We start from the raw sequence: 7,539 nt of genomic DNA, 5'->3' as shown, positions 1-7,539 counted from the left end.
TCAAGATGGGCCGGATGGAAAGCCCGTTGGCCAGGGCCACGAACACAACAGTTCCTAAGAGCCCATCGTAAAGGTGCGTGCTTTGATCCTCGACCACCGCAATGAAAGTATTTGTGCGACTAGAAGGTCGTGCTGGTTCTGCCATGATAGCCCACACTGGCACATCCCCCGAACCGAGCGGCGGACTGGCTCACACCATTCTGCATCCGACCGGGGCACATCGCCGGCCTCCATCCACTTCCCTCTGGGCAATTTCAAGCTCTCTTTAACTCTCTTTTCAAAGTCCTTTTCATCTTTCCCTCACGGTACTTGTTCACTATCACTCTCTTGCTCGTATTTAGCCTTGGACAAAATTTACCACCCGATTAGGGTTGCATTCCCAAACAACCTGACTCGCCGATAGTGCCTCGTGGTGCGATAGGGTTCGAGCCCGACGGGGCTCTTACCCTCTCCGACGCCCTCTTCCAGGGGACTTGGGCCTGGTCTGTCAATGAGGATGCTTCTACAGACTACAATTTGATAGGTTCGTCCGTCGATTTTCATGCTGGGCTCTTCCCCGTTCGCTCGCCATTACTAGGGGAATCCTGGTAAGTTTCTTTTCCTCCACTTATTGATATGCTTAAACTTAGCAGGTACTCACACCTGACTTGGGGACATGGTAGAGATGCAGCAATGCCCGCACTACGGTGGGCCGTTGAGCCCAGAATAAAGTTCCTCGTGAGGAATCGTTCGATTGGCGCAAACCAACGCTAGCCTTTGCGAGCCACCGCTCGTCGCGATGGATCGACGGACCTTGTGCTCATTTTAGCTGACCGTGCGCCACTTGTGGACATGGATAGCCATCTTTGCTCCTCGCCGAGGAGGGCAAAATTTTGTAGTGCGATGCCCAAGTAGACGTGCCCTTGGCTGAGGCCTCGGGCGCAACTTGCGTTCATAGACTTGATGATTCACGGGATTCTGTAATTCACACTAAGTATCGCATTTCGCTACATTCTTCATCATGGTGAGAGCCGAGATATCCGTTGCTGAGAGTCATGATTTAGTTTTGTTTTTGCCTTTTAGTGACCCAAGCACGCAAGGCGCTTGCTCGTGCTTCATTCTTTGGATTTCTAAGGTGCGCGATGCACCCGTGTGTTGTTGGGTGTTGACACATCCCAAACCCCGAGCACCCAATGGGTGCGATGAGGAATGTTGTGGTGTGTCCCCACCCCATCCCCTCGTAAAGGTGGGAGGCGACGCATGGGAGATCCATGTCAGCGAATGGGGCCCCTGCCCCATAAATCATGCGAGTGCACCCATCCTAAACATAGAACGCTCCAAGCGATGAGTCAACACACCTGGGTAAGGCAACGGGGGGTTGCGACAGTCCCAACTTGCCGCAATCGAAACGATGGATCCATGGCACAGTGCTGCGCACGTGATTAGACCATGAAATCTCAACGGGGGACGAAGCCCAGACCCCCTCTAAACTGCAACCAAGCAGAAATCTCTCACTCCAACATGGACATCATTCGAAGGCACCAATCCTAATCTAGATTGCATCCGAGTCTCTTCTTCGCCCCGGGGGGAATCCACACTTTTGATCATGGGCATTCGATGTGACCCTCGACCTCGATGGTGCTAGACCCGTAGCTTGGCCATCTAGCACATCACTGCAGGGTTGAGTGTTCACACGTCGCTGAGATTTCGGGGGCGAGGAGGAGGCCAGCTCCATCCCCTACACGATTCAGGGTCTCGAACCGACAATGATCCTAAAGCAGGTTCACCTACGATAACCTTGTTATGACTTCTCCTTCCTCTAAATGATAAGGTTCAGTGAACTTCTCGCGACATCACCGATAGGAACCGTCGTTGTCGCCGTGATTCGAACACTTCACCGGATCATTCAATCGGTAGAAGCGATGGGTGGTGTGTACAAAGGGCAGGGATGTAGTCAACGCGAGCTGATGACTCGCGCTTACTAGGAATTCCTCGTTGAAGATCAATAATTGCAATGGTCTATCCCCATCATGATGCAATTTGGCAAGATTTCCCAAACCTTTCAAGCCAGGGAGAGAAACTCGTTGGTTGCATCATTGTAGCGCACGTGCGGCCTAGAACATCTAAGGGCATCACAGACCTGTTATTGCCTCAAACTTCCATGGCCTAGGAGGCCATAGTCCCTCTAAGAAGCTAGCCGTGAAGGGGAACCTTCGCGTAGCTAGTTAGTAGGCTGAGGTCTCGTTCGTTAACGAAATTAACCAGACAAATTGCTCCACCAACTAAGAACGCCCATGCACCACCACCCATAGAATCAAGAAAGAGCTCTCAATCTGTCAATCCTTACTATGTTTGGACCTGGTAAGTTTCCCCGTGTTGAGTCAAATTAAGCCGCAGGCTCCACTCCTGGTGGTGCCCTTCTATCAATTCCTTTAAGTTTCAACCTTGCGACCATACTCCCCCTGGAACCCAAACATTCTGATTTCTCAGAAGGTGGTGGCGGAGTCCTTAGAGCAACATCCGCTGATCCCTGGTCGGCATCGTTTATGGTTGAGACTAGGATTGTATCTGATCGTCTTCGAGCCCCAAACTTTCATTCTTGATTAATGAAAACATCCTTGGAAAATTCTTTCACAGTGGTTCATCTTCCATAAATCGAAGAATTTCACCTCTGACAATAAAATACGAATGCCCCCGACAGTCCCTATTAATCATTACTCCGGTCCCAAAGGCCAACGGAATAGGACCAGACTCCTATCGCGTTATTCCATGCTAATGTATTCAGAGCATAGGCTTGCTTTGAGCACTCTAATTTTTTCAAAGTAACGGCACTAGAACTATGACCCAACCAATTAAGGCCAGGAACATGCCACCGACAGAAGGGACGTGAGGGCCAGTGCACACCCAGAAGGCGGACCGATCGTGACGACCCAAGGTCCAACTACGAGATTTTTAACTGCAACAATTTAAATATATGCTATTGGAGCTAGAATTACCATGGTTGCTGGCACCAAACTTGCCCTCCAATGGATCCTCATTAAGGGATTTAGATTGTACTCATTCCAATTACTAGACTCGATGAGCCCAGTATTGTTATTTATTGTCACTACCTCCCTGTGTCAGGATTGGGTAATTTGTGCGCCTACTGGCTTCCTTGGATATGGTAGCCATTTCTTAGGCTCCCTCTCTAGAATCGAACCCTAATTCTCCGTCACCTGTTACCACCATGGTAGGCCTCTATCCTACCATCAAAATTTGATAGGGTGAAAATATGAATGAAGCGTCGCCAGCACAAAGGCCGTGCGATCCATCGAGTTATCATGAATCACTGAAATAGCGGGCGAGCCCGCGCCGGCCTTTTATCTAATAAATGCATCCCTTCCGAGAGTTAGGATTTGGTGCACATATTAGCTCTAGAATTACTACAGTTATCCGAGTAGCAAAGTACCATCAAAGAAACTATAACTGATTTAATGAGCCATCTGCAGTTTCATAGTCTGAAATAGTTCATACTTAGACATGCATGGCTTAATCTTTGAGACAAGCATATGACTACTGGTAGGATCGACCAGGTAGCTTCTAACAACGAGGGGACCCCCAAGACCTTCTACAGCCAAGGGATGCCCGCCGCGATGGGAAACCAAAATTTGCATTTGCTCCGTCATGCACCCAAACATAATCCACCACACAAGCAACAAGAATGATGTTCACAGCACATGCTGGACTCGCAACGTTCAAAGATTTTGCACAAGAGGAAAGTGTCCCATCGTTGACTAGAGAGGGCCGAACAGGGAGCCTTGGTTTAGATGCACCTGGGAAGAACATCCCGTACGGAACCCTTTACCCTCGAACTCGCTGTCGCCACTACTTGGAAAGAATCCTCGAGTCTGTACGAGATGCACCGTGCACGTAGCCACCTCAATTGTAAGGCCACTCAGAGACATCCATTTCCCAGGCATATGCCTCCAACACGCCTGTTGAGGTGCACCCGCATGGAAAAAATCCTTCTCGATTGCAACAAACATTTTCCCATGATGAAGAGCTAGTTACCAAAGTGCCAACAGAGACCACCGTGCTGAAGGGTGAAGGGCCATGCGAGTCGAAAACATGGTTGGTTATTTGATTGGCGGGGGCATCACTGTGCACGCGACCACCTGAATTATAAGGCTGCTCAAGGGCATCGTGTATAACAACACCCCCTTTGCACATTTATAGGTGATGAGAGCCTGCCCACATACACGGACATGTCTAACCTCTGGCAAATATCTCCTTTCCTAGCACAGCCTCACTAACTGTTCCCCGTGACACGTGATTTGCCAGCGTAGGTACAGAAAAGTTCCTACAGCTGAACACTCACACTAGCATTGTCGGACAAGCTTCAATCTCATGCACATGCACATACTGAAGAACTGGTACCGCGAGGGAACCACCCGCGAGCACCCACATCTCGGCAAAAAGCATTCGTGTGATTTCTTCCCCTAGACAGACACGTTGGACCTGCACTTGTCAGAGCATTGCAAAGACGAGCGCTCTGGTTCGCAGGAGCCTAAGAAGAACATCTCGTATGAAACCCGTTCCCCCAAAATGATCGAATCACAAATGCTCGCAGCAGGGTCATAATGCAAAGATGTACACTGTGCACACGATCGAGTAAGGACACCCAGAGACATCCATTTCCCAGGCATATGCACCCTACACACTTTTTGGTGCACCCCGTACAAACGGCCATACTTCGACAAGCCCTCCTAGAATTTCGCATCTGAAGAGAGAGATGAAATGCCTTGGGCTTTTTGTCCACACAATGCAAACATCGAACGCTCTCTTTAGGGGGGAGCTGAAGAAGAGTGTCTCCCGTAGAACCCACGAGCCACAGCCGTTCGGATCGCACAGGGTAGGATAGGGCATGGAGAGTTTTTGCATCCAAACAAAAATTATCGATAATACTCTACACTTCTACTAGCTCAGACCACAACGGTTGTCACGACAGTGCCATGCACTTCTATAGGATGAGACAGTGAAGAGGTGAGCACACACCAAGAATGCACTAGCGAATAAATTATGCGGCAACCAAACCTTTCGCCGGCCCCCCTCTAAATCCCAAGGCTCTACTAATCGGAAAAAAATTAGGGTGGAGAGTGGACCCTTGATGAAATTAGGGACGTCGAGCAATGCACCCGTGCAACCATCTCTTTCCTTCTTGCCATCCAGGCAGGATAAAAATGCAATAATAGAACGTGCCAATGAGACGGAGCCCTTGGCTAAAAGATAAAACTCCATACACACTCAGCAACAAGCGCATCTTAGAATCAAACACCAAATGTGCAGTGTGTTGCAAGCCGTGCAGACACCTACATATAGGGTATATCCCACAAAACAAAGTGACAAGTACTTCCCACCAGCTCTGCCATTGTGATTACCGAATAGGATAATACTCACCGCCAGAGATTAATGACCATCATTACCATCTCATAATAGATACAAGAACATCAAGCTTCATCTGATCAGCTGGATGAATTTCACCTTGAAGGGGCCCAATCCAAAAGTTCTAGAGGTCATCTCCTGGAACTCTCAAGAACAAGGCCCATCTTACATGCAAACTCTGCTATTGCACAAACATAGGTTGCAATTAAAGAGAAATTGCAAGGCCATCACAATGGCCCGAGGCCAATGCTCTGACTATGTCAATTTTCTCTTGAAATCACCATGCCGCCGTTCACAAAGAGATCTCCCCATTCACTTGTGATGCGACGCACAATCCAAGTGCAAGATGCGAGCTCACCCTTGAAAGGCCACTTTCCAAGGCATCCCCCGATGACACATTGGAACGACAACCGCTGTCGAACCATTTGCCAATGTTGTGCCGATCGAGTTGGCACAGAGGTGCTAGACGAGGGCTCCCATTTTAGATTGAGTTTTAAAATCACCAAGAAGACGCAGTGAGGGCTGGCAATCGCTGCCAAACCTTTTTCTTAAATTGCACCAGCTGAGTGACTAGAAAACATGATCCAAAGGAGAGTCCAGGAATAGCACCCTCGAGGGTGGGCTTCATGCCCCTCTAATTGATTCAACATTGGCGTCCACCATTTCAAAATTTGACATATCCATCCGCCATGACAGTGGCATTAAATTAATGAGGGGGGCACGGGAGAGGCTCGCGGCAACCACCTCCCCCATTGTAGCCACGATAGGCACGCAAAAAATTTTGCTAGAGCGCCAAGCACCCACCTCATGGCTATAGACAAGGGCTCACCATTAGATCAACTTTGAAATCGTAGAACAGACGCGGTGTAGAATGGTAACCGCTGCCAAGTCTCTTTCGTAATTGCATCGGTCGAGTGATCAAAGAAGGTGATCTAAGGGAGGGTCCAAGCGTAGGCATTCACTGGGGGGATTCGCGCCGATGGCATAAATTTATGCAATACCCGAGCAACACTGGACGGAGGTGCTAGACGAGGGCCCCCATTTTAGATCAAGTTTTAAAATCACCAAGTAGACGCGGTTAGGGCTGGCAAGCGCTGCCAAACCTTTCTCCGAAATTGCACGAGATGAGTGACAAGAAAACATGATCTAAAGGAGAGTCCAGGAATAGCACCCTCGAGGGTGGGCTTCATGCCCCTCTAATTGATTCAACGTTGGCATACACCGTTTCAAAATCTGACATATCCATCCGCCCTAACATCGGCATTGAATCAATGAGGGAGGCACGGGAGAGGCTCGCGGAAACCACCTCTCCCATTGTAGCTGCGATAGGCATGCAAAAAATTTTGCTAGACTGCCAAGCACCCACCTCATGGCTATAGACAAGGGCTCGCCATTAGATCAACTTTGAAATCGCAGAACAGACGTGGTGTAGAATGGCAACCGCTGCCAAGTCTCTTCCGTAATTGTGTCAATCGAGTGATCGAAGAAGGTGATCTAAGAGAGGGTCTAAGCGTAGCCATTCGTTGGGGGATTCATGCCGATGGCATAAATTTATGCAATACCTGAGCAACACTAGATGGAGGTGCTAGACAAGGGCTCCCATTTTAGATCGAGTTTCAAAATCACAAAGTAGACGCGGTGAGGGCTGGCAACCGCTGCCAAACCTTTTTCTGAAATTGCACCAGCTGAGTGACAAGAAAACATGATCTAAAGGAGAGTCCAAGTATAGCAACCAGGAGGGTGGGCTTCATGCCCCTCTAATTGATTCAACATCGGCGTCCACCGTTTCAAAATCTGACATATCCATCTGCCCTGACAATGGCATTGAATCAATGAGGGGGGCATAGGAGAGGCTCGCGGCAACCACCTCTCCCATTGTAGCCACGATAGGCATGCAAAAATTTTTGCTAGAGCTCCAAGCACCCACGTCATGGCTAGAGACAAGGGCTTGCCTTTAGATCAACCTCAAAATTGCAGAACAGACGCGGTGTAGAATTGCAACCGCTGCCAAGTCTCTTCTATAATTGCATCGGTCGAGTGATTGAAGAAGGTGATCTAAGAGAGGGTCCAGGAATAGCACCCTCAAAGGTGGGATTCTGCCCTTCTAATTGATTCAATGTCGGCGTCCACTGTTTCAAA

The 7,539-nt window shown here is 49.0% G+C and overlaps 3 non-coding genes across 3 annotated transcripts in view; all 3 read right to left on the bottom strand.

The window, feature by feature from the left end:
• LOC149578991 (25S ribosomal RNA) overlaps positions 1 to 656 on the bottom strand; it is a 3,403-nt gene extending 2,747 nt beyond the window's left edge. Inside the window, exon 1 of the ribosomal RNA XR_016357888.1 lies at positions 1 to 656. This exon is cut by the window's left edge and continues 2,747 nt beyond it. This is a non-coding gene — a ribosomal RNA (25S ribosomal RNA).
• A 224-nt stretch (positions 657 to 880) lies between these two features.
• Positions 881 to 1,034, bottom strand: LOC149578990 (5.8S ribosomal RNA). Its single transcript, XR_016358157.1, has one exon. It is a non-coding gene; the product is annotated as a 5.8S ribosomal RNA (ribosomal RNA).
• Positions 1,035 to 1,743: 709 nt separating this feature from the next.
• Positions 1,744 to 3,554, bottom strand: LOC149578989 (18S ribosomal RNA). Its single transcript, XR_016357615.1, has one exon. It is a non-coding gene; the product is annotated as an 18S ribosomal RNA (ribosomal RNA).
• Positions 3,555 to 7,539: the final 3,985 nt, after the last annotated feature.

The sequence above is a fragment of the Cupressus sempervirens genome, chromosome 1 (assembly GCF_028749045.1).
Source record: "Cupressus sempervirens isolate cs-2001-9-10 chromosome 1, ASM2874904v1, whole genome shotgun sequence".
NCBI lineage: Eukaryota > Viridiplantae > Streptophyta > Pinopsida > Cupressales > Cupressaceae > Cupressus > Cupressus sempervirens.
Note: the sequence above shows the minus strand (reverse complement) of the source record. Positions and strands in the feature narration are given on the sequence as shown.